The sequence below is a fragment of the Bubalus kerabau genome, chromosome 19 (assembly GCF_029407905.1).
Source record: "Bubalus kerabau isolate K-KA32 ecotype Philippines breed swamp buffalo chromosome 19, PCC_UOA_SB_1v2, whole genome shotgun sequence".
Taxonomy (NCBI): Eukaryota; Metazoa; Chordata; class Mammalia; order Artiodactyla; family Bovidae; genus Bubalus; species Bubalus kerabau.
This window is the reverse complement of record NC_073642.1, coordinates 16,807,451-16,815,451: the sequence shown is the minus strand read 5'-3', so window position 1 is coordinate 16,815,451 and position 8,001 is coordinate 16,807,451. Positions and strand designations below refer to the sequence as shown.

Here is an 8,001-nt window from a genome sequence, read left to right as displayed (position 1 = left end):
ATATCCTCTCAGTCTACCTTCCATCCAGCCTTGGATGCAAGAGTCAGCTCTACTCAAGTGTTTTGGCACCTTGCCTCAGCTACACAGTGTATTTTTTACTTTCTGCCCCAGGGCTTTTCTGATACTAGATATGGGATTCTTCTGGGAACCTGCTCGTCCAACTTGAGGACCAATGAGTGATTCAGTTGCAGAATCATCAGTTCTTTTGTGAAGCCTCTGTGAGGCAGCTAAACCAACTGGAGCACCAGCTGATGCTTCTGCATAAACAAATGTGCAAATATGAAATTTACATTCAGCGCTCCAACCTTTGATCAATGAGAGATGAATGTGCCAGATAAACACCTTAGAACATCTAAGTGGCCTGGAATAGTGCTTGGCACATAGTAGGTACTCAATAATATTTGCCTATTATTAATATGGTTGAATACAGTGTATATATGCATGCTGCTGCTGCTGCTAAGTCGTTTCAGTCGTGTCCGACTCTGTGCGACCCCATAGACGGCAGCCCACCAGGCTTCCCCGTCCCTGAGATTCTCCAGGCAGGAATACTGGAGTGGGTTGCCATTTCCTTCTCCAATGCATGAAAATGAAAAGTGAAAGTGAAGTCGCTCAGTCGTGTCCAACTCTAGCAACCCCATGGACTGCAGCCCCCCAGGCTCCTCCATCCATGGGATTTTCCAGGCAAGAGTACTGGAGTGGGGTGCCATTGCCTTCTCCAGTATATATATATATATATGCATACACATATATTAATATATTTAACAACACATTTTATCTTTATACATCTGTTACTGGGTTTCACTTGTAGTCATCTCTGTGTTTCTTTTTTTTTCTTATTTTTATTTATTTTAAAATTTTATTTTTAAACTTTACAATATTGTATTGGTTTTGCCAAATATCGAAATGAATCCGCCACAGGTATACACGTGCATCTCTGTGTTTCTAGAGCTTGAAGTGAATAAAGATCTGTTGAATGAATGAATGAACAAATAGTACAGAGAATATATGCTATATAAATACCTGGAAGGGAGAGATTACTATGTGAAGCTAGGGGAGGAAGTAAGGTTGTCTGGGCAGGTTCATTGAAAGAAGTGGAATCTCAGCAGGTACTTGAAAGATAAATTAGGTTTTTATAGGGTTGAGGATTAGAAACTATATTAGTATGAGGAGCTGTGTGTGTAATGATACAGAAGAGAAAACAAATACAAAATATTCAAGGGAGCAGACCGATTTGGGTAGAATGGGAGGTGTGGGGACAGGCATGAGGAGGAATAAGACAGGACAGCTAGGTTGAAACTAAAATTATTCCTATAGGAGAGTGATTTTATGGAGGAATCCAGGCTTTGGAATTTATTACTGTAATTAGACTCTTAACCCTCTAGTTTATTAGTTGTGTGGCCTTCAAGGTATTACCTGACCACTCTAAGTTTTTAAAAATTTAGCACATGAAAATAAAGTGCATAACTTGCAGTGTTTGGGGAAAATTAGCAAAAATACATATAGAATGGCTTTCAAATTGTAAGTATGTGATAAAAGCAGCTGTTAAGTCGATTGTTATTCTGGCAGGTAATGTTAAAGGCTTTTTTTTTTTTAAATACAGGAAGAATGGCGTCTTAACATCATTTGATGGTAATATAATTGAACCATCAAAATTTACAGAGTGATAAAACCCAGGAAATGAACCAGCAAGTCTGCCAGACGCGTCCAGTGCATGGAAATCACTGTCTTCTTTGGTTGACTGGGAAGCAGCAGAAGGTAATGGAAATATTTAAAATCCTGTGATGGGATTTTGTGGGTTCCTTTTTTCCTCTTTTAGATTTAGTTTTAAAATTCTGCTTTCAAGCAGACAACTGCTTTCTTTAAAATGGAATTGTTTGGTTTTTCTGCAGTATCAGGTGATACTTTCCTTCCTAAGAGCCAACAATTAAATCTTTCTCAGTAAGTTCACACACTGAATTTTGCCATGGTCAAGTCTGGAATTCCTCCCTGACTGTAGAGCAAGTGGAAGAGATTCTGATTCTTTGCCTCTTAAGTTTTTCTACTGACAAAGCTACAGCCAGAAGAGACTTTATCATTATCACATTACTCTTAGGTAAAGGCCCAGAAAGAGTAAACTGGTTTTGTAAATAAGTTCATTCATATCACTTTTTAAAGATTCTGCTTATAAGTGATATCATATGATATTCATTTGTAAGATTTACTTCACTTAGTATGGTCATCTCCAGGTCCATCCATGTTGCTGCAAATGGCATTATTTCATTCTTTCTAATGGCTGGGTAATATCCCATACCATTGTATATACCTACCAGAAACAGACTTAGAGAAAGAATGTATGTTTAGCAGGGGAAAGTGTGGGGGAGGAAGGGCATAGATTGGGAGGTTGCGATTGACATGTACACACTACTATATTTAAAATAAATAACCAACAAGACCTACTGCATAGCACAGGGAACTCTGCTCAATATTCTGTAATAACCTAAGTGGTAAAAAAGACTTGAAAAAGAAAAGGTACATGTATGTGTATACGGCAACCCACTCCAGTATTCTTGCCTGGAGAATCCCATGGACAGAGGACACTGGCAGGCTACAGTCCTCGGGGTCACAAAAAGTTGGACATGACTGAGCGACTAACACTATGTATAACTGGATCACTTTGCTGCATACCTGAAATTAACAAAACATTGTTAATCAACTATCATTTCAGTTCAGTTCAGTCGCTCAGTTGTGTCCAACTCTTTGGGACCCCATGGACTGCAGCACTCCAGGCCTCCCTGTCCATCACCAACTCCTGGAGCTGCTCAAACTCATGTCCATCGGGTCGGTGATGCCATCCAGCCATCTCCTCCTTTGTTGTTCCCTTCTCTTCCTGCCTTCAGTCTTTCCCAGCATCAGGGTCTTTTCAAATGAGTCAGTTCATCAAGTGGCCAAAGTATTGGAGTTTCAGTTTCAGCATCAGTCCTTCCAATGAACACTCAGGACTGATCCCTTTTAGGATGGACTGGTTGGATCTCCTTGCAGTCCAAGGGACTCTCTATACTCCAACATAAAATAGAAATTTAAAAAATTAAGTGAAAAAAAAGAGTGAATACAAGTGCTTTTCAAAATGTGCTGGTTTCCATATTGTAGCTTCAGTTGTGGCTCACCCTTTGCAGCCACAAACCATTGGCAGCTCTCATTTGGTATTCGTTGGCCCTTCCAAAACGCAAATTGATTGTGGATTTCCCCATTTTTACTCTAATTACCTTAACCTTTGCTGTTCTAAGCAAGCAGTTTAGGAGTCCACTGTACTTACTTTCCCAAAGCGAAAACATAAAATGAAAGTGTTCCCTTAGATGCATTTGTATTCCTGAAGTGAACTGTTGTAATTAACAGTAGAATTCTGTGGGAGGAGGACATAGAAAATTGACAGTTGTCCCCCTGTTTCCTGAAGAAAATAGGACCCAAAATGCTTTTGATTAAGTGAGGTTTATCTCTTGAGGCTTGAGGGATAAGAAAAGGTAATTTAGTTTCTACAGAAACATTTTGGTGAGAGATGTGCCTTGAATTTAAAGTAAGTTACATATCTGACTCAAAACGAATCTCAAAAGAAAATTTTAAAAATGATCTTCCCTTCAGATTTTCAGTTAGAAGTCAGAATTAGCATTTCTTTACCTATTGAAAAAGATTTCCATTTATTAGAAGCAGTATATCATCGTGGTCATTGTCACTCCTGGTTTTAGGATGAGATAGCATAGGTTCATCTCCTGGCGTCGTTACTTACTATTAAGTGATCTTTGGCAAGTTACACAACTTGTCTGAAAAATGTACCTACCTCATAAAACAGTTGTGAGAGTTAAAGAGTTAGTAAATCAATTTCTGCTTTCCAGTAATATTTAATAGGTGGCATGTCATTAATCTTCTGCATCAACTAGAAAAAAAGAATTAATTATAGGAATCATATTTTATTTTTTATTATTATTTAAAAACATTTATTAATTTCTTTGGTTTCATTGAGGCACGTAGGATCTTTCACTGAGGCATGCAGGTTATTTGTGATGCACCGGCTCCAGAACGTGTGGCCTCAGTAGTCGCAGCTTTTGGGCTTAGTTGTCCCATGGAATGTGGGATCTTAGTTCCCAATCCCTGCACTGGAAGACGAATTTTTAACCACTGGACCACCAAGGAAGTCCCAGAAATCATATTTTAAAAGATATCTGAGAATAGTGGAAACAAAAAGGACTAAATGAAATAACATTCCAAAAAAGAAAAAGCTCTTTCTGTTGTTCAGTTGCGAAGTCTTATCTGACTATTTGTGGCTCCATGGACTGTAGCATGTCAGGCTTCCCTGACCTTCACTGTCTCCTGGAGTTTGCTCAGACTCATATCCACTGAGTTGATGCCATCCAACTATCTCATCCTCTGTCACCTGGCTGCCCTCAATCTTTCCTAGCATCAGGGTCTTTTCCAGTGAATCAGCTCTTTGCATCAGGTGGCCAAAGTTTTGGAGCTTCAGCTTCAGTATCAGTCCTTCCAATGATCTCTTGCTAGGTGAGCTGATTTTACTCTTTCCTTCCTTCTGGAGATTTGCTGAGTCCAAGCATGAGCTGGTGAAGGGGCTTTACTAGGGGAAGACAAACCAGCAGAGCTTTAGAACACCATATAGCTTTATGTCTGTTTAAAATGTACAGAAACCCCAAATGTACAGTTTGCCTGGCGGGATCTTTGCTGAATGCTGAGTGGGGGAGTGGTATAAGAAGCTCGGTGTTGAATTGGAAAGGCAGAGTGAGATATTTTGCAGTCGCATAGTGCTGATGAGTAAAATCCTCCCTGAGGCAATGTCCTGCAATAAACACATGACCGCTGTCATCTTTAAAACATATGAAACCATAGGTGAAATTAGCCTAAGTAGAGCTAATATCCAGTTCCTTGGAAGCTTATTTTTGAATGGATTGAGGTGAGTAACCCCTCATCTTATCTGTATAACAGAGGGCAAGGTAAATGATCTCTAAGAAGCAACAATAATTTCAGTTTTCAATACTTCCTTTACACACAATATCTGACATACAAATTTAAAAAAAGGGATACATGCAAAGAGACAAGAAAAATTTTACTAATAGTCAACAGAAAAGATAATAAACTAGACTAAATTATTCCTATATTGAAGTTAGTACATTTTATTATAAATGTGTTAAAGAACATAGAAAGATGGAGCAAAGTCTATGTCAATTAATCAAGTAGCCATTGGAAAAAATGTAATATCTAGGCTTAAAAACTCATTGGATGGACCAATTTAATAGCAAATTGGTCATCAGTTCAGTTCAGTCACTCAGTCGTGTCCGACTCTTCGCAACCCCATGAATTGCAGCACGCCAGTCCTCCCTGTCCATCACCAACTCCCGGAATTCACCCAGACTCACATCCATCGAGTTGGTGATGCCATCCAGCCATCTCATCCTCTGTCGTCCCCTTCTCCTCCTGCCCCCAATCCCTCCCAGCATCAGGATTTTTTCCAATGAGTCAACTCTTCGCATGAGGTGGCCAAAGTATTGGAGTTTCAGCTTCAGCATCAGTCCTTCCAGTGAACACCCAGGACTGATCTCCTTTAGGATGGACTGGTTGGAGCTCCTTGCAGTCCAAGGGACTCTCAAGAGTCTTCTCCAACACCACAGTTCAAAAGCATCAATTCTTCGGTGCTCAGCTTTCTGCACAGCAGAAAGCAAATTTAGTTAACCTAAAGACAGGTCAGTAGAAAACTCTCAAGCTAAAGTACAAAGAAGATGAAAAGGGAATAGAAAGAATGGAGCATAAGACATGAGGGATAATAGCAAAACCATTTAATTATGTGTAATGTATGTGCTCTCTCAATCTAAGAGTATAGGAGAGAGAAAACAGGGCAGAAACATTTGAAAAGATAGTCTGAGAATTTTCTAAAGCTAGTAAACAACATTAACCCACAAATTCAAGATGCTCAGTATCAGAAAAAAATAAAGAAAATCATGATGTTGTTCAGTCACTCAGTTGTGTCCGACTCTGCGAGCCATGGACTGCAGCTTGCCAGGTTTCCCTGTCTTCCACCAACTCCTGGAGCTTGCTCAAACTCATGTCCATCCAGTCGGTGATGCCATCCAACCATCTTTTCCTCTGTTGTCCCCTTCTCCTCCCGCCTTCAATCTTTTCCAGCATCAGAGTCTTTTCCAATGAGTCGGTTCTTTGTATCAGGTGACCAAAGTATTGGCCCAAGAAAATCATACATAGGAACAGAATAAACTTATGAAAGAAAATATTAGAAGAAGCAAAATTTTAAAAGATTACTTTCAGAGAAGTGAAAATTAGACTAATAGAGTTTTAGACTGAACATACAGCACACATCAAGAAGACAATAGAATGACATCTTAAAAATGATGAAAGAAAAAAACTTCCATCTACAAATGCTATATATAGTGAAAAGGGACCTTCAAAAATAAAGGTCAAATAAAGACACTTTTAATTGAAAAAAATCTGAAATAATTAGTCTCTAGCAGTCTAGAAAATTAGTCTCTTCCCTACAAAAATACTAAAAAGACCTATTCAGACTGAGGTAAAGGAACCTCCAATAAATACATGGGAAGGAATGAAGAACTGGGTAAATATATGATAATATATAGAAAAACATTGGCTGTAAAAGAACAGTAATAACAATGTTTTGTGGGTTGTGGGGTTTGGTGTGTGTGTATATATATATATATATATATATATATATATATATACACATGCTAAGTTGCTTCAGTCATGTTTGACTGTGTGACCCCATTGACTGGAGCCCACCAGCTCCTCAGTCCATGGGATTCTCCAGGCAAGAATACTAGAGTGGGCTGCCATGCCCTTCCCAGGGGCTCTTCCTAACCCAGAGACTGAATCTGCGTCTCCTGCACTGTAGGTGGCAGGTGAATTCTTTACCCACTGAGCCATCAGGGAAACATATACATATTTATATATGAAATTTCTTCAGTCACATCTGTCATCTGTCTCCCCATGATGGGGATGGTGTATGCTAAGACCTGTCAACCCCATTTTATAGCGAGGTTTTTTTTTTTTTTTTGCGACGCCACAGCTTGTGGGATCTTAGTTCCCCAGTCTGCACCCTCGGCAGTGAACCCGCCCATTTGGAAAAGAAAGCATGCAGTCCTAACCACTGGACCATCGGGGAATTCTCTAAAGCAGGTATTACAATGCATCAGACTGACATCTAAGGGTCAGGTGATATAATGAAATTCACTCATGTAATCTGAGAGGGGTTATTTGAAATATATATGAAGAGAGAGAGAGAGAGAGAGAGAGAGAGAGACCATTGGATCTGTTTCTGTTTCTGCCTGGGAAATGAATAGCTCAGAAAAATTTCTTGGACAAAGCAGCTGGCCTAACTGAAAAGCAAAAAAAATTTAAGTCTGTTTGCTAATCTTTACACTTGAAGTTATGTCATTGTAAATTTAAAAAAATATTTAAAAAATTTTAAAGTATATATTTTAGCACAAAGTTAAAAAAAAATAAATGGAGTTGAGCTTAGCGTTTTGCACATTTTGGGAAGTGATACGTGATGTGCTTTGTTGTGCTTAGTTGCTCAGTGTGTTTGACACTTTGTGACCCCGTGGGCTGTAGCCCACCAGGCTCCTCTGTCCATGGGTATTCTCCAGGCAAGAATACTGGAGTGGGTTGCCATGCCCTCCTCCAGGGGATCTTCCCAACCTAGGGATTGAACCTAGGCCTCCCGCATTGCTGGCAGATTCTTTACCGTCTGAGTCACCAGGGAAGTGATGAGGGGACTGCAGTTAGAGTTGCACTATAGAAATAGAGCATCTAACTAAGATAAAAATACTAAAAGGGAGAACTAAAGTGAATAGAGTATATATAATAATTTAGTTAAAGACATTGATTAATGAAGAAGAAGAAAGTAGGAAGATGATAAACAGACAATGAAAAATGGGACAGAAAACAAATTCGTAAAAGTTTGAAAATTATACTTCAAATAATCCTATGGATCAAGGA

At 39.2% G+C, this 8,001-nt stretch overlaps 1 long non-coding RNA gene across 1 annotated transcript in view; it reads left to right on the top strand.

Annotated features, from left to right (window-relative positions):
• Positions 1-1,621: 1,621 nt before the first annotated feature.
• LOC129634083 (uncharacterized) overlaps positions 1,622-8,001 on the top strand; it is a 49,990-nt gene continuing 43,610 nt past the window's right edge. The window contains exons 1-2 of the long non-coding RNA XR_008705404.1: positions 1,622-1,755; positions 7,070-7,179. This is a non-coding gene — a long non-coding RNA (uncharacterized LOC129634083). The remainder of the gene's footprint in view (positions 1,756-7,069; positions 7,180-8,001) is intronic.